Genomic DNA, 20,003 nt, shown 5'->3' with positions numbered 1-20,003 from the left:
AAATTATGCACCTGGGAAAGATAGTGTAATCAACACTGATTACATTATAAAAAAGACATTTTCCTCCATCACTGACAATATATTCCTTGTGCAAGAAACTCATGGGAACTCAAACGTAGCCCTACATTCATTCTGTGAACTCCAGTGTCAGCCAGCCCACAGGTTTCTGTCATCTCTGCTTGTTTTCTGTTGTAAAGAAGCAGTTCTGTTCATTTGTGTCACAAAAGCAAACATGTTTTCATGTCCTTTGTAGACATCTTCTGATACTACTGGCATAAGCTTTCTTCCCAGATTGCCTATGGGCTTTTTATGAGTGTTCTCCAGCAGCTCCAAATGGCTGGATCTGTCTCCCCTGTTGTGGCATAGTACAATGTTCAGGACAACAAAATCAGGAAATACGCAATGTTTGGAGATAGTTTGAGATCAAAACAGGATGACTGTTGCTTTCTGTGTGGGAATGTTAGCTCTGCAGCCCATCTGATATATGAGTGTTTGTCTCTCAGTATTGCCAGATGGGTATAAATCTGGGCTCTCAGGATTTGGAGTGCTAAATTTGTCAAGATGGCATTGTGAAAATATTAGCTGCTAGCTGCTAAACTCTCCATTCACTGGGAAGGCTGCTCTTGATGTTTTGTGATAAGATATGTGAAATGTTTGTCATTTTTACTTTTCTTTTTTTTCAAAATTTCTTGCTAGTGTTTATCTTGCCTAGGATTTAAAGCTACATTTGCTTTAAGCTATGTGAAATAACATGTAAGTAAACAACATAAAAATCAACTCTGTGATTCAAACAACATTTTCACATTTAAATCAACATTTCATAATTAAAACTGTCTCCACATTTTCTCACTGTTAAACATTTTTGAATGTCTATGGTCTTTTAAGAACAATCATATAAGTGTATTAATTGTTATTTCTGGTTCTTGAATATAAGATTTAGCTGTAAGCTTCCTGCTAAGTCAAGCAAATACTCTCCCCTGTGCTGCTTGTGCCAGGATGTACAGTACTATCAATTGGTTTATTACCTCTTGTTCTTTCCAAGCTTTTGATTGCAGTCATAAACCCCAAAGGGACTCATTAAGCTTTTTTTTTTCCACTTTTATTTCCATGTGCTGGGAGCACTCTTAAAAAATAAGGTTTTTAACCTAGGTAAAACTTTTTTGAACACGTTTTGAAAACCAGACCAGGTCCTAATTCTGCAGAAAGAATTTGTGGTCTTTCAAGAAGTCCTTGGGTCTGCACTCAAACTGTCATTAATTGTAGTCTCTCAGAGTAAGGGGAAAGGTACGGCATTCGACAAACGAGCAAGGATAGCTCTTTGATTAGAGTAGCACTAAAGCTGTCTGGTTTTGAGTAGAAACTTATGATGTTAGGTGTAGTTAGAAAGATAAATGAAACCCAAAACTTAAATTAGAAGATATGATGAACAGTCTGGAGAAGTTTTGTGACATATAATAATCTCTGCAGATTAGAATAATTTGCAGGAAAAGAGGAAAAAACATTATCTTACATGCATTTTGTAGGATGACAGGAGAGTATGTATATATGATCATGCTCCCTCTCTTTTATGGCCCACCCTAAAGTATGTTGTGTTTCTTAGTGTTTTCTTTCTCGCTAAACAATACATATTTGGTCAGGAAGTTAGCCAGTGTAAATTGGAATAGCTCCACGGAAATGGATGCATTTATGCTAATTTGTACCAGTTCAGGACTCTCCTCATGTACCAGGGCTTTGCAGTCCTTTGAAAAATGACAGCAGTTTTTTGTATAATAAGAGAATGTTGTTCTTTGGGCTATGGAAAACAACTCAAATTTCATACAACACTGTTCAGTAAAAATATTTGGTATAGAGAGGATGGTGTTGATTTCCCCTACCATGAAAGTAGTCTGACTCTATAACAGCTTAAATAAATTACTTGTTAACATTTACAGCTGTTAACTTATCACATCACAATGGATCAGTGTCAGCAGGAGTGAAAATTATGTTAAAGGAACTGGATTTAACAAGACAGAAAAAATTAGTTCTGGAAAGTTGAAACATTTAATTACATGCTGTTTCCTGAGAATGAACCACTTTCCTCAGCATAGCGGTCCAATGAATTTCCCTAGGCTCTGGGTGAGCAGAGAGATCTGCCTGTACAGTGTTGTTCTAAGAGTAAGACTTTAGTTTAGAAATAACTTGACCTTGGACGTGAATGCCCTGTCTAAAGAGGTGTGCACACATCCTCATCTTCAAGGGGCATTTGAATCCCTGTTGCTATTCCCCTCTACTCCGCTCTCATGAGACCCCACCTTCAGTGCTGTGTCCAGCTCTGGGGCACCCAACACAAGAAGGACATGGACCTGCTTGAGTGGGTCCAGAGGAGGCCACGAAGATGATCAGGGGGCTGGAGCACCTCCCCTGTGAGGACAGGCTGAGAGAGTTGGGGTTGTTCAGCCTGGAGAAGAGAAGGCTCCAGGGAGACCTTATAGTGGCCTTCCAGTGCTGAAAGGGGCTACAGGAAAGATGGGGAGGGACTCTGCATCGGGGAGTGTAGAGATAGGACCAGGGGTAACAATTTTAAACTGAAAGAGGGTAGATTTAGATCAGATATAAGGAAGAAATTCTCTACTGTGAGGGTGGTGAAACACTGGCACAGGTTGCCCAGAGAAGCTGTGGCTGCCCCCTCCCTGGCAGTGTTCAAGGAAGCAACCTGGTCTACTGGAAGGTGTCCCTGCCCATGGCAGGGGGTTGGAACTAGATGATCTTTAAGGTCCTTTCCAACCAAAACCATTCTATGATTCTAACACAGAATAGGCTAAGGAAGGGCTGAAACTTTGCATCTGGTTCCTTTTTCTTAGAGTCTCTGCTTTGAACTTAAAATTGATGTTAAAGTGGAAGTATTTCCCCTGGTAATGTATGTAAATTGGTCAAAATTCTTGCTTATTTTATCACTAAAGTTTTACAGGGACATAAAGATTATTCCTTTTACTGACTATTCAGGAGATAGCATATTTAAAATCCAGCATATTCAGCCACATTATCTGTGTAATTCATTTCAGTATGAATGGGTTTCAAATCCCTTACTGACTTCAAAAAAAGGAAGGACTTAATCTATGAACTTTTTTCTAGTTAAATGAGTGGTACTGAGTTTACTCATCTGGGGGCTCACCACATAGAATCATCTTTGGTTAAAAAACCCAGAACTTTTAAAAAGTTTTCTTTTTCTGTGGAGGTAGTTTGATTTTTATGGTTGTTTAATGAAAGTAGGGCAGTTTAAAAAAAATATTCATCTGGAAACCTGTAGTGGCCAAGCAGAGAGTCTTGTAGACAAGATGGAGAACTGAAATTCTGGAAACCCACCATCATTCATTTTCCCAGGTCCGAGGCTTTTAGATCAGACAGAATTCCCAGGTTACCTCTGCTTAAGTCAAGTTTATAGCCCTCCACCATACATTGCTGTATGTTGGCTGACTAAGATATTTTAGAGAAAACATAAAGATCCATAGATACATTCTTCATTTTTTTAGATGAAAAGGCAAGACCAAGTTTCTGTTTCTTTTCAGAATACATAGTAGACAACATACTGAACTTTTACAAGATGCTATGGGGAAAGTACTGTAAATAAAAAAAAGGAATCTGGAAATCTGTAAAAAGCCACCCCATAAATAATCCCTATTTTTCTAACACCTGAGGCAAACAAAACAGACCTAGGATTCTGCACTATGGAGAAATCCTCATGTTTACAGCTTTAACCAAGATGCTGGAAATACTGTCTTCCCATTTCTTTGGATGAAACTAGCCTTTTTTTAAGTGAAGCATTCAAAAAACCTCTCCTTTTTCTCATCTCTTAGAAGAAGTTCATATGCATAGGTCTGATACTGGGATGTCAGGATCTGGCAGAATGGCTCAGTATGATGGTGAGAATAGGCCAGCGACTAAACAAAGCATTGCAATAGGAGTTTTATTGGCGTGCTGTGTTTTAATTAGTCTGAAATGCCTAGGATATGATCAAAATAAGTAAGTGAATATTTGATGATAATGATAATGTCAATGTAGTACAGTGTAGTACAGTGCATCTGTAATCTCAAATATAGTTAACTGCTCAAATTATTGATCTTAATGGGATACAAAAGAGAGAAAGAGAATATTCTCTATTGCTGATTCAATATTGTAGATTTTTTTCCGGAATGCACTTCTATTAACACTGTTCCAAATGTAACAGGTGGTTCTACTGTATTTAACTAGAAATAGTTTGCAGGCTACTCTATTAAAAATAGAAAAAAAACAAACATGGGTTGAATTTTGTCCATTCAAATTAAAAACATGTTAAGAAAAAACTCTGATGTTGGCCTAATATAACAAGGTTATAAATAAATTGCTCACTGTTCTCATGTATTTTTAGTAAATGGATTTGGGAATAGCACAACAAATCCCCAACGCCCAATTAAAGTCTCTTAACTAATTTAACAAATGCGTTGTAAATGGGTAGCTGGAGATACTTTAAATAAACATACATTTCACAGAGGAACTTTAATAGCCAAACAAATGGAAAATCAGTTCAAATGCTGTAGCTTTCTCAATTGTCCTTAATACATTAGTCATAAGAAAAACAAACACAATTAACAACACAATCACCATACATTTTTTTTATTCAGATGACAGCATTTTGCTGTATGTGTCTTTTAAGAATGGTTCTTAACTGAGAAGCAATTTATAAGGTGTTCAAATCCTCACTGGAGTTCTTTCTTTTTACCTAGAGTTACAATTATTTTGATGGGTTTTGCTTGTTTTCTTTCAGATTCATTCCAAATGTATGGTCAAAAAATACACTTCAAAATCTGAGGTTTCTAACTTAGTAGTGAAGTAACTCTGGGTCTCATTTAAGAAAAAGGCACAGATCTCTCCTTTTCTCCCTTGGTGAAACCTTGCCAGCCAGCCAACTGATGAAATGAAACATCTGGCTTTCCAGTCAAGATTGCTCTGGCATTTTGCCTGCACAAATTTTGTCCTTGTGGAATCCCTGTAAAGAGTGCAAACTGCATCAATTAAAGAAGACTGAAGGGCACATACAGCAGCTGAGCAGCATGTGTGCTGGGACTGCATTTGATGGGCTGATATCAAGCAGGAAGATCAAGTGCAAAAAGAGACAGCTGTGGAAAATCTACTCAAGAGCAAATATTTAACAAATTGGGAGGTAGAAAACATCAGTCCAATGTGTCTTGTTTTTCTGGAGCACTTAAGACTCAATAAGGTCACTAAGTCTTTCCCTCTCCTTTCCTTGTGATGTTTTATAGAAAATAATTTTAGAAATATGCTGATCAGTCAGATGTCTTCCTTTTATGGTAACCCATTCTGGCTCCACGAACATGAATTAAGGAACAGGAGTTTCTCCCTTCATTTTGAAAATCTATCAGACTCGTTATTCATAGGAACAACCAGACACATTGTCTGATTATCCAGTTATCAAAAAGCAGATTCAGGAGGGAATTATATTGGTCTACAGAAGAATGTAGCATGTTCTTCTGAGTGACATTTTGACTTATGCAGTATGGAAAAGAAAAGCAAAACATGACTTAATAATTTGGAAAAGATTGGTTTCATATGACATTGGTGACTCAGACCCTGGAATATTCTGTTGTGATCAAAACTCCACACTCATATATAGTTAAAAAAATGGAGAAAGAGTGAAAAAGAACTACAAAAATGGTCCTGAAAGCTATAGAAAATGCCTTATGATGTCAAACACAAAAGCTTGCTGAAATGAGTTGATGTAAAGAATGAAAAATGACTTGATCAAGCTTAAAGACAGAATATTCTGGACAATTTCACAATCTAACCCAAAGAAATTAAACTTTGTAGTAAGAAGTACATAATTCTCATAATTTAAAAAGTGAGATTGACAGAAAATGTATGGAAAAAAATAATTGTGAATGCATTTGGGAATAGTCATATCCAAAAAGCTTAGACTGTGAGACCCGTAACAGAATTCCTGCATTCCAATACAGCTCTTCAGGCACTTCTTGACTTAAAGAACATCAGTAATTACAGTGAATTCTCTTAGGCCCCATTTATACATTACGTTAAGATATAACAGCCCACTACAGATTTATGCATATGCATAGGTGAAATTCAAATACTTATACGCTATTAAAAAAAAGCACTAAACATATTATTCAGTTGGTGAAGCAAATGTCACAGTGTCCTTACTATGTCATATAATCTGTGTTTTTTATGTAATTTGTGCCTATCTAGAGGTGCTAAAAGTGTTTCTTTGAAGACATTGCTAAGCTGGATTTCTTGATCAGGTGCTGAAGAAAAGGTTCTCTTGGAACAAACTGCAGCTGCAGCAACAGCAGCAATTCATTTATTTTCAATATTGCTTTGAGGAAGATACAGAGAACAAGAAAGAGACCATCTAGAAAGCTGAGCAGATTGGTTGCTGCTCTTTATCTAAAACAGTTCTCACACTGTTGTATGAACTTCCAAGAATATTTCCAAGGGAAGTTCTATACTGCTGTCAATACTGCTGAGGGAAAGCACAGTCCCTTCCGCAGAAATGGGAAAAGTCTCTGATACTGACAGGGAACAGTTAACAAATCAGTTGAGATTTTCATCTTTCACCAAACATAAATTTAAAAACTGCGTAGGATGGGTTTATGTCACAAGTCTATGCCTGCAGTAGCTAATCCAACACTAGAGAGGCATTTGAATATTTAAGTTTAGAAATATGAACACAGGAATGCAATCCATGACATCATCTCCTAAAACTTCCTCTCCAGTGATGTCATGAAGTGTATTTTCCAAACACAACCTGACAAAGGACCTCTGGGAACTGGTTTTACTCTTAGCTGTCAGGTCCATAAGCCTTCCAAGCTTAAACTGGTGAGTCTGTTGTTAATTTGTTTTATGTTCCCATCAATGTCTAATTAAGAAAGCTACTAAAAGTCAATATTGTTAATGAGAAAATCTAACAAAATGTAGTCAAATTATTTCCATTAGGTTAACATTTTTGACTTTTACTGGATCATCTTAATAAGGCAAAAGACGTTTTACACAAATTGAAACTGGACCCTAAATCAGCAATGAATGTTACTGTCCCCTTCCACCACACAATCCTTTCCCTTGCCATTTTTCACACTCTTGGTTTTTCTGTGCAACTACAAGCAGTTCTGTGTAGGTAAACTTTGTCCTTTATCCACAGTCAGAGAAAAAAATCATAGAATTATAGAATATCAGGTTGGAAGGGACCTCAAGGATCATCTGGTCCAAGCTTTCTGGCAAAAACACCGTCTAGACAAGGTGGCCCAGAACCCTGTCCAGCCAAATCTTAAAAGTGTCCAATGTTGGGGAATCCACCACTTACCTGGGGAGATTAATCCAGTGGCTGATTGTTCTAATTTTGAAAAAATTTCCTCTTAGTATACAATTGGAATCTCCCCAGGAGCAACTTGTACCCATTACCCATCATTTTTCCCATGTGACTAATTGTAAAGAGAAGACTCCATCTTCTTTGTAGTCAACCTTTAAATACTGGAACATGGTGACAAGGTCTCCCCTAAGCCTTCTCTTCTCAAAGCTGAACAAACCCAATTCTCTCAGCCTTTCCTCATATGGCAGGTTTCCCAGTCCCTTGATCATCTTTGTGGACCTCTTCTGGATCCTCTTCAGCCTGTCCACAACTTTTTTGTATAGCGGGGACCAAATCGGAACACAGTATTCCAGGTGCAGCCTGACAAGAGCTGAGTAGAATGGGATAATGACTTTATCTCTGCTGGTGATGCCCATGTTGATGCAACCCAGCATCCTGTTGGCTTGCTTTGCTGCTGCTGCTGCAACACCCCGTTCACTCATGTTGAACTTGTTCACCATGACCCTTTCCACAGCACTGCTCTCCAGCCAGGGAGATCCCAGCCAGTGCTGCACTCCTATATTATGTTTTCCCAGGTGCAAGACCTTACACTTGTCCTTGTTGAGTTTCATAAGGTTCTTGTTAGCCCACTCTTCCAGCCTATCCAGGTCTTCCTGCAGGGTGGCTCTCCCTTCCAAAGTGACTGCTTCCCCACTGAGTTTGGTATCGTCAACAAACTTCATCAAGGTACACTTGATCCCATCATCCAGATCACTTATGAAGATATTAAACAGCATTGGGCCCAATATAAATCCATGGGGGACCCCACTTGTGACAGGTTACCAGTTTGAAAAAGAGCTATTTACCACCACCCTCTGGGTGCAGCCTGTCATCCAGTTCCCCACCCACCACACAGATTGCTTGTCTAGACCATAACATACCAGTTTCTCTAGGAGGAGGCTGTGAGAACAGCATCAAAAGCCTCAGAGAAATCCAGGTAGACATTGTCCACCACTTGCCCCACATCAACCGAGCAAGTTTCTTTGTTGTACCAGGTTTGTAATCAGGTTTGTCAAGCACAATTTGCCCTTGTTGAATCTGTGCTGGCTTTTCCCAGTCACATGCTTCATTTGACTTGTGATAGCCCCCAGGAGGATTTGTCCCATAACTTTCCCAGGGATTGAAGTAAGACTGATGAGCTTATAATTTCCTGGATCCTCCTTTAAGCCTTTCTTGTCGATGGGGGTGACATTAGACTTCTTCCAGTCTTCTGGGACATCCCATGATCTCCACAACTTCTCAAAGATTACGGAGGACGGCCTCACAAGGACATCAGCCAGCTCTTAACACCCTCAAGTAGAAAACATAAGGGCCCACTGATTTGTAGGGGTCAAGCTCCCATAATAGTTCACATACCAACTCTTCCTTCACTGAAGGTGGGTCTGCGTTTGCCTGGGGCCCAACAGTGCTGGTAAAGACAGAGGTCAAGAAAGTGTCGAGAACCTCTGCCTTTTCAGCACTGTTGGTGACTAATTCACCTCTCCTGTTTAACAACAGGCCAATATTTTCTTTCTGTTTCTGCTTGTTGTTTACGTACCTGAAGAACCCTTTCTTGTGAGTCTTCATTCTGTTCTTTGTTTCCAGTCTTTTTTTTTTTTTTCCGCATAACTTCTTCATTAAATAAAATGCATTGGCTGTGGAGAATGAATTCATATATTTGCATGTGAGCAGGTTAGGAGGAAACAAAGCAAGTTTTCCCATGTCACTTCTATCGTGACCTATAGGAATCACCATAAGAAAATTCCATCTTGGATTTTTTATTCCTTTGCCCTTCCTAAGGCTGTCAACATAGGTATGTTCAGTTATGAAAGTGATTTTGTAATTTGAACCAGAGTCAAACCTGAGAGAATATACCCCAGCACACTGTGAAAATCACAACCCTCCCGAATATTTATCTTATATGCCTACTTCTTTAAAATGTGGCCAACTGACCCATTTAATGTGAGTTGCTGTTAACAGTCAATTGCAAACGCCTTTCAGATACCACTGAGCAGAGTTGGGTTTGAAGCAGCACTGTTCTGTTTACCAGTTGCTGTGCAGTATTAAGATCAGGCTGTTCTCTTCCGTGCCTCACAGGATAAAGCTTAATAATGTTGGATGTCTGCTTAATTAGTTTGGGGAATTTCTCTGAATCTCCTCCACAGAAAATCCAGCCACTGAGGGAGGAATTAAAGATTCATATGCACAGTCCTCTTGTGGCAAGCACCTTTATGGTGTCTACCACATCCTCATGCAGCAAACACTTGAATACTCCATGCTTTCAAAAGATTTCCTCTGGCACAACATTTCATAAAAATTAATAGATTAAGGTGTGTTACTTGCTCCCCAGTTCTTCTGAGGGCCAAAGCAAAATAAAATGAATGAGTTGATTTAGGCTGAGCCTTTGGACCTGAGATTTTTATTAGGAATTTGGCATTCATTCAATTGTTTAAGTAGATACATTGTAGTGTTTTGGATACTGCTTCTCACTTTAGATGTTAGAAAATACACTCTGGATATTACCAAGAAAAGAGCACAGTTGGGCTCTCGCATTCTATAGAACTAGCAAGTATCTCAAGCTTCCAAGAAGACTGGCATGTGTAATTGAATGGAGCATGGCTTCAGTAACCACTACACTTTAAAAGGAAAACCATGACAACAGACGGTCATGAAATATTTAGGAAAACACTGTGGTTTATTTTGGTTTTTATTATGCTGAATAATTGAAAAGTTACACTGAGACAATACAGATGGCATATTTACCTCTTGTACATCCATCACAAATTTTACAATTTTGCATTTTTTAATATATTTTATATTATTTAGAAGCAAAAGGTGATTTAGAGTAATAACTTTTCACTGGAGAGGACATAAAATTTGACCCATCTGACTTGTAGATAGCTCATTTCTGGTTGAACTGTTTTACAGAAGGAAGAAGGGTAAGATTTCTTCCTAATCTATCCAAACCATAACTGCCCTGAACTACTAAAACAACAGTTGATTTCTCATTTGAACTTGTGCTTGAACTTCATGTCACTTCAGCAGGTAGGTTGAGAAAGGCTTAGATACTCTCTTTGACATATAAGGTATCCTTTGTGCATATTAAAGAAATAGATATAAGTTGATTTTAAGGAGCTCACAAGGTTTTAAAAGTGACCTTGTATGTTTGTTGTAGTTTCAGAGCCATAGGAGCATGGTGTCTCATGCAAACCTGCAGGCTTTATGCTTGCCATAACCTACTGAAGTGTGTATGTAAGAGGATAATTGTATGGAGGGAAAAATATAGCACTTGCAAAAGGCAAACTGTGCCAACATACATCCTTGCATGAAAGTATTACTCAGAAAAAAACAGAAGACCTATTAACTTGTCCAGTATTTCTGAATTAGTACTAGTCATATTTTTTTTCATTTGAGCCTTTTCTCACAAAGGCAAGTAGTGAGCAGGCTTTACTTGTACATATAGGGAAGCAAATATTTTTTATGTATTGGAAGTCTATAAACACAGAGATATTCATCATTGTGATGCACAAGATATTTCTCTGCACTTCTTCACCTGCTGCTATAGTCAGCTACTCTTGCTCAAATTCACAGCCATTGATAGATACCTATTTCTCTCCCAGGCAGAATCCTAAATCTGAAATATGTGTTTTGTTGGGATGGATATGCTTGGGAATCATGCCATGCTTTTTAATTCATCTTCAGAGTTACGTGCAAGTCATGATAATAGTAGATGCATGGTTAGTAGGAAGGGAGGAGTAAAGGAGGAAGTAAAAAGACAAACTTTCTTGACAATTAAGTTCAGCCATTCTTAGTGTTATGATATGGTTAGATGAATGCTTTTTCCAAACGTGAGGTGGGACTCTCATGAAAAATGTGTGCCTATACTTCCTACTTCTTTTTACGATGAAAATGGCAGTTCATTTCTTTGTTTCAGCTCTGATAAGAGCACATCTCTGCATAAAGACAGTTTTCCTGCTCAGCTTCCGTATCTCTCTACTCCCATTTGGGAGAAGAGAAGAGAAAGTGAATAAGGACTGGAAAAGACCTAATATATTTAGTGGAAAAAATCCCTGTAGCTATCTGAAACATCACAGAGAATAAGAGGATTTTGGTACTGTTTTAAAAGTGCTGTTTTAAAAACTGTTAGCTTTGGCTTTCGTCCATTTTAAACAGTCTTTCCCTGTGCAATATGGTATTGCTCTCTTACTTAATCAATTAAGAGATAAACTTAAATAAAAGTGGGTTTTGACCATATTATCAAAGTCCCCAGATGCACACAAAAAAGATTAATTTTGGTTTTTGCTCTCTGTAGGGAGGAGGATATGATTATTTGATATGATTCCAGTTCTGTTTCTCTTCCCTAATTTTCACATGCTGGTGCTTTATTTATCTTGGGATATTATGGAAGGTGCTATGGGAAACTTATGGTAATCAGCAAGTGAAGGGTTTAAAAATAGGATAATTGCCTAAAAAATCACTAGAAAAGAAAGAACAAAATCATTTCAATGTTGTATTGGTGAGGCAGAGCTGCCAGATTTCTGTGACTGCAGTATCAGGTGCTGTGGAGAGGGTCAAAACTTCATGCATTATCATTATTTGCAGTCAAAGGAAGATCGTACAATAATGATACCTGCACTAGCTTTTCTCCATCATCTCGCCTGAAGCTTTGTTTCAGGCAAATTTTAGGGGTCCTGGCAGTATCTGCTTAGGATTAGAGTGCTGTGTATTTGCTAAAGGCAGCTATCATATCCCTGCTTCTGAGAGCATTAATTTAGTTTACACACACTCACTTTCTCAGTTTCTTCTTCCTTTTCCTAATCTACAGACCCCAGCCCCCAAAAAACTTTTATTTTTATTATACTTATCCCTTCTTATATAGTTTTTCTTTTCCTGTTTTTTCTTTATTTTCTCCCTGGCCCTCCCCCCTCCCCCTCCCTGTGGTTCATAGTATTTTTCTCTACATTCCTCTCCTTTATTTAAATTTTCAACTTTTCTTTATGAATCCCTACCAGAATTCAACATCATCTTTCTCTGTTTTCCAGGTCTTTCCTCATTCTCTCATTCCTGCCTTCACATTTGTCTCTTATCTCCTTTTCTTTATTTCTCTTTATAGTTCTGTGTCTCATTCCACAAGAGGTATCCTTATGTCGCTCTTCCCTGTCCCTCCTGACTAACTGCCAGTGTTAAGAGCTTCACAAAGAAATATGAATCTCCCAAAAAGCAGTGCTTCTGAAGGCTCTAATACATGTCTGCTCTTTATAAACTTGAGAGAGAGAAAGCAACAGAAAAATGTTACTTAGAAAATTGTTAGCCATTTTCTCAACAGGGGAAATTTCACAGTGGAAACTCAGACCTTCTGTTTTGACATATCCTCCCACAAAGTAGATACTATGTCAAGATATCAGAGTCTGATATTATCATGTACACTCTGACCTGTAAAAGAGACACTAGAATAAGCTGGGAACAACTCTGATCCAGTCAATACCTTACATCATGTTAGAAGAAAACTACCTGTTCTGGACCCGCATTGCACGATTTCTCAAATGCACATGAAGATAAGAATAAGTTATTTTATATCTGCTTCTTTTACCTTTTCTTCACCACACACTGTGAAAATGAAGCTCTAATTGGAATTGGTCTGTTGATTTGAGATCTGCTGAGGCTGCATGTCTCTGGGAAAACAAAGTAGTCAATCCTACAAGAGGGAAAGGATTCAGGTGGGATTAAGTGATTGTAGATGGTCAAAGTCAGAGACAATGGGCAATGGCATGCCTTGAAGATCTTTTCAGCAAGCAGCACAATGAGCAGGGCTAGCATGAAAACAATATGGTCATCTGTTTCAGGCTCCTGCTGTTTTAATGTGTAAATATGCCACTTATGTCTGAACAGCTCTTGTTTTTATTTGCTATGCAGGTGTAAATCCATGTAAAAATAATGTATGTATCACTGGCAATGCTGCCGTCAAACATTCACAAGGTGGATGCTGTTTATCTGCCCAGCTCACTGTCTGTCAGGAGAGTGGGGTGCATGTAGCGGAGCTCCAGGGGAGTCACTGCCCCTGATGGCAGACTGTCTTGGAAAACCTCCGGAAAGTTAAAAGAGAGCACAACCACTGAGACTGCATCTTCCTGTTAATAGGGATTACTGCTGTGTGCGGAATCTGGTCGGGGAAAGCAAACAGCCCAGGATAGCAAAGGAACTAAAGTATGCTGCTCGCTGTCATACACCCTATCAAATCTAGGAGCTCCAGTTAATGTTTCTTCTGAATGTGTTAATTTTGAAACAACACACTGCAACATAAAAATATTTGTAAACCATACTGAAAATATTGCATAAACAATTGTATACTCTCAAGTCTAACTCAGTAACATTGTACATTTCTCTGTCTATAATCTGGAAATGTGTTGCTGGAATGTCTGTATACTGAATATGTCTAAATATTTTTTAATATTCTTGTGAATGAACCTACAGAGTGAACAGCATTTGTCAAGGCTGAGGTCCAGAAGGATGTAAATGGCTGAATCATCAATCACTCCTTGTGGAAAGATGCATAGAAACTTCTTATAAGGAGAAGAAACAAGTGTGATTTATTTTCTGGCCTGCCTGTTCATATTTTTTTCTAACAATACAGAACATCTGCTACATCTTCTGCTATTTAAGACTTACAAAAGTGGATCTATCTACTAATCTATAACCATTTCTGGATTTGACTTATACATGATATAAGAATGGGCCATGACAAATAATAGCTACTTTATCACATTTCTTGTAAATAAGCCTGAAGAATTTTACAAAAGAGGACAATATTAGTATCCCTCTTTTGCAGATAGAGAAATTAAATGATAAATAAATGAAATACCATGAAGAAGAGCACATGAAAATCAACTCAGCGGCAGAACTGGACCGATGGCTGTTTTGACATATCTTAAGTGTACCACCTTCTTCCTCAGACCTATTGACTCATGTAGTTCAAAGGAAAGACTTCTGAAGTGATATCTAGCTAGGGAAGACCAAGATTTTAGCCCTACTAAATGAATTCTCAACTCTAAATTCTCAAGATATATTGTAGCTTTGTATATAAATATCTGTTTAAACAATTGTACAGGTAGTGAGAGTTATGAGAATTAATACATGTGGACAAGCAGGTAATTATGAAGGTTAAAGCAATGAATATATTTACACTTATTTGACATTTCACATGATCTGTGAAGTGTTCTGTGATTTATTGTTCGTACTGGTTGATGAGAACTGAATATTTAATATTTCTCAAGCAACATGTGGCAGAGTTGATTTTCCTGCACTGAACTTCTATCACTAATTATTCATTTTCATGTCAATGTAACTGTTGATACTAGAATGAATCTGAGGCAGTCTGAAGAAAAAATATTCAGAGCATGTCTTGAAAATATGCCTTTAGTTTTCTTTTTTGCATAATAAATACCGCTATTGTATTAATATTATTTTGAAGTTAATTGCTTGGGAAAGGTAATTGTAAACATTTTAGCGCTTTCATAGGCAGTAAGTATTACCGTCACTCTATTTCATTGCAACTCCATTAAAATCTAAGATATGGCTATATGCATCTTGGCCAGGATTCTTGAGATACAGTGCTGAAAATGCTGTTGCGAGCTAGGTGCTTTTCAATAGTTTTATAATTGCTTATAATTGTATCAGACAAGGTGAGCATTTATTTGGGCCCTTTGATTTTTGGGTGGCAAAATTCATTTGCTTTAGAGCACTTATTTTCAAAGGATAAACACTCTGCATTTCTGAAGAATCACACGTTAAGAAAAATCACACTTTATTGACTTTGAGCATCAAAAAAAAAAAAAAAAAAGAAGTAGTATTTAAAATGATGAGCCATATAAAAAATCTGGGCTCTTTCCTGGGCTGGTTGGAGGTACCTCAGAAGTGTTATTAGCACTTCAGAACTTGTGCATACAAATGCTACAGAATTATACTGGAAGGAAAAAGTTCTTTTTGGAGTTCAACATTGTTATTCTAGTGATTTCAGCAATTTTCTAAAGAACGGCTTCCCTGTATCTCACCCTGGTTTTACATGACTTATTCCAATGAACCTCTGTCCATAACTGGCGAGACTCTTCCTCTAAATAACAGTGAAAGAAACATAACAGAAACAAGTTCACAAGTAGTAGGTGGGAGTTAAATTTGGGAAAACAAACTGACTAAATGCATCCTCCTGCCAAATCAGCATGTGGCACTGGTGATCACTGTGCAGTAGGTGTCCAGTCTATTTTATGATTCTGCAATAATACTAATTTCTGAATAATAATAAAATTAATACCCTGCTGTTTTATAATTTGGTTTGCAAAGGCGTCCTCTGCCTCATTTAAGTTAAATCACTCCAGATTTAGAGAGTAACAGAACCATGAAAATTTAGCAGTATTGATAATAAATCATGCTAAACAAATAGTATTTGAAAAAAAAAAAATTGAAATCAGTACATAAAAGAACCACAAGAGATATGTACATAGATTTTAGCAAAACACTTAGAGATTCTGATGAAAACTGATATGGAAAGTTAATTTACTTTGTTTCAAATATGAACAATGTTGTGTGGGCCAAGAAAAAACCCATATAAAGCATCATAATTGAAGGACAATAGGAGAGCTGTAGGTGTCCTTGGAGAAGCTGCATCTTAACTGACATTTAATGAATGGTATGGAAGGAGAGTAGGCAACATAAGAACGCAATAGTAAATGACATTAACTTCTGAGCATTCAGGACAAGTAATCAAAAAGAAGAACAAAATTCACAAGAAAAGAAATTACAGAGAGGAGCAGAGGATAAGAAAATGAGACCCAGACTGGCAAATATAAACTGAGAAATTTGTGAAAAAAGTGCATGGAAGAAGATGACTGACTGGGGAAAAAAAGGAAAGCTCTCCAATAAATGCAATGCAGTTGGAAAAATCAGACATTTTGGGAAGTTTGCACAAAGACATGATGTCACATGGAGGGCTGTTGCTATCCAGGGCTTTTCTTTCTGTCTCAGCTGTGGTAAACACACAGTATTTAATTTTCAGCATGGAAGTACTAGAAAACTATAAATCAGAAAAATCAGAATCAGGTTTCTAGAGAAAATGATTCATTAGAAAGACTTTAGATAATCTAGTAAAGTATGTCCAGAAGGTTACGTCTGGGAATTTGTTGACAGTCTAGAAATATTTGAAGGCATTCTGGGTGAGATGGAAATGACTAGTGTGTTACAGTTTGATTTGCTGGTCTAGCAGGCAGTAGTACCATAAAAATATAGACTGACAGATTTCACTGACTGCTGACCAGATACTTGCAATAGTTAATAAGTGTCTTAGCAGTACTTTTTCTTTCTTTACACATAGCCGAGGGTCAGCAGGATTTAAAGTTATTTGAATATAGTAACCTCTTGCATTCCAAAACTAATATAATATACAAAGAAAAGTGGTTAAGTAGGATGGAAAATATACTTTTCCTAAAACTATACTCTTCCTCCTAATACTTTTGAGAAGATCCTGGGACTCGAGTCATACAATCATTGACAGAAAACAGGGCAGCCAAGACAGCAGGAGCACATCCTCTAATACACTGGTGTAAATGGCTTCTGCTGGGGAGGTGGGAACTCACTTTTGCACTCTGCATAGTCCCAGATATCCTCAAGCTGAATGACAGTCACAGGCTAGAAGTATGTGAATCAGTAGCAAAACATATTTCAACTCAACTTTTCAGAATATCTTTTTAGTCCCAATATCAATGACTTATTTTTTGTGGAGTAAGACATCTCTACTCAGAATGTTTATTTATGTAGGAGAAAGAAGAAGGGAAATAAAATACTGGATCCAATTTTGGGGAAGATCTACAACCAGCAAAAGAGATTAATTAATTATAACATAGGATTAGTGGATGTCTGGGGAACTGCCCACCTGAAGATAGCTAGCTAGTTAAAGAGATGCTTAGTTTTCCTTTAGTGAGAACACATATTTTGTCTGGGTCATTTTGCCTGACTTCAGCTCTGCCATCACAAATGTAAGTGAAAGACCATTTGATCCCTTGAACATCACTTGTTTTTAACTGTCCAAGGATAGAAATGTCAATTCTACTTTAAAAATTACAAAGCTTCAGTCTTTATGCGTGTAAGGGCAAAATCTTCTATTGGTGTTACATGTTACTACTGACATTTACAGGGAAATGCACAGCAGAAAGTTTCAGACTATTTCCCATCACATTGTAAAATGAAGTTCTGGGATCTGTATTCCCATGGAAGTGTGTTACTAATTACCACAGATGTGCTCACCTAGCAGGAGACTGCAAGTCTTAGTAAATACTTAGATGCGCTTGTTTGTGGCTCCGTGTGCAATTGCCCGTTTTTCATGAAGCACTGCAATAACTGTTCATTGGCTCTTGAAGACATTGCTACAGCTATTTTTTTTTCTTTTAAAACTGTGTTTCTTACCTTAGAAAATGTTGGGTTTCAACTCATAAGAAATTTCTGCAATACATGTCTTTTTAAAATCCAGCCTTACTTGTTTTTTCAGTTATATCTCTTTTTGTTTCTGACAGGCTGCTGGCAATACAGCTATGATGACACACAGTGTTTGATATCCCATGACTAAAGCACCTGCAGAATTCAGAAACTAGACTAAATTAGGCTCACAATTTTTAATGAATTTTGAATTATGCAGTTAATCTATTTGTGAGTTTTACAACTCTCTCATTCTGAAAGAAAAAAAAAGGAAAGAAATGCAAACAGACAGTCAAAAAATGATATCTAGTTATTGGGCCACATGTGGTAGAATGCTGAGATTTTATTTTCTTCTGGAACTACTACCTCTTATAAAGCACATCCGTCATATATAATGAGGGCTGTCAGGAATATTTAGCTGAGAAATAGCTACTTGATATGCTAATGGTGGTCCCTTAGTGAATTCATTTGGTTCTGCTGCCTGACATTAATGGTTTTCATAATCTAATGAATGATGTGTGTAATAGAGGTAAGGCCACAGGGAATGACATTCTGAAACTAAGGGAAGTACTATATATGTATTTTATAAACATATGTATTTTTTATATATATGCACATACACACACACATATATACACTCACAGAGAGAACACAAAGTTGCTTTTCCAAGCCAGATAAAATAAACATCAGCTAGGGAGAAACTACATAGATCGAGCAAGCCTTTGATATTGACATTTTAAACTCTAAATTCTAAAATATCTGTATTTCCAGGACTCCATGAAATAGCTAGGAATGTAGTAAGCAGGAAGACTCCACTTCACTTTTACAGCTCTTCCTTGCTCTTATTTCAGAAACTGAGACCTTGTCCCCCAGCTCCTGCCAAGGACAGCAGCTCACCTTTCCCATCGGGCTCCTGAATGGCTGTGAACTCCCAGTAACCACCTGCACATCCGGATCAGGTCAGTCTCCCCGCTGCAAGGCTGCTAGTTATACCCTCTATCTCTCATGCTCAACCTACCGTGCTGATCAATGCTTATGATTTCCTAGTGCTGCCTGTATCTGTATTTGAAACTGTCTGTTGTCTCTCATCTTTGGAGGAGACAGGGAAGGGCTGCTAGTGCAACATCTGATGTTCAAGAGCCGAAAACTTCCTTGTGTGCTTATATTTTGTCAGATGTTTGTAGCTGCAAACTTTTGTGGCCATCTTTACCTGGCTAAAAAGATAGGGAAAGTAAGTTCTAAGACTGATCTTTACTCCCTGCTTCTGAAAAAATTGGATCGGAAACTTATTTACTCCTTAGAGAGAAAATGTCATCAGGTAGTGATCCTGACAACCTCAGCTTTTAGATACAATCAAGCTTTTGCTGCTTTGTGTGTCCCTCCATTTTTGCATGTCACAGTGTGGATGTTTGCAGGATTGATGCCATATTTGCCCAACACTCTACCAATGCTTGTGTTTCTCTGCAGCTGAACTTGCTGCTGTCTTATGCCTGCAGAGCACCTAACTATGGTCTTGATCTTGCAACTAGCTCTGAATGTCAACAGTTACAGTGAATTAAGCAGAATAGCAAAGATCTGCACTAGGACAGCTTGTACATACAGTAGATTATAGCATTCTCTCCCATACAAATATGTTTGTTTAAAGCATTTGTAAGGTGCAGATCCAGAAAATTTACCTCTATATTAGTGTGATCCTGTCTTCTTCTCAAGCCCTGATCTTTCCATGAGCGTCTGAGTGGCCTCAGAGTGGTATTTGAGGTGCAGCAGGTACAGATGGCAGGGTGTCCTCTTTGTGATGCCAGAAAGAGAGACTACCAGTGCAATTCAACTGTGTAAAGGAGTTAGCCCCCGCCTGCCTCCACCCCAATTAACAAAGTGAATACTGATGAAAGCCCTTGATCTAAAATCATAAACAAAAAGTGATTTGGATTCACAAAGCATAGACCTCGCCACTCAAACTCAAGTGCTGTTCTTGCAAACGAATTAGAGCATTAGGCACTGGGGAGAGCATGATGGGTGTAATATGAATTATATTAATTCTCTGTGTATCTGAAAATGTGCTCCTAAAGCAATTGGTTTGTGTATGGATATGCAATATACATTGAAATCTGGAAGAAGGATGAATCACTAAATTGTAAAGTAGAAGTGTACAGGCTGCTACAAGAGTGTTTCTTGT

Source organism: Strix uralensis, chromosome 6 (genome assembly GCF_047716275.1).
Source record: "Strix uralensis isolate ZFMK-TIS-50842 chromosome 6, bStrUra1, whole genome shotgun sequence".
NCBI classification, from domain to species: Eukaryota; Metazoa; Chordata; class Aves; order Strigiformes; family Strigidae; genus Strix; species Strix uralensis.
Note: the sequence above shows the minus strand (reverse complement) of the source record.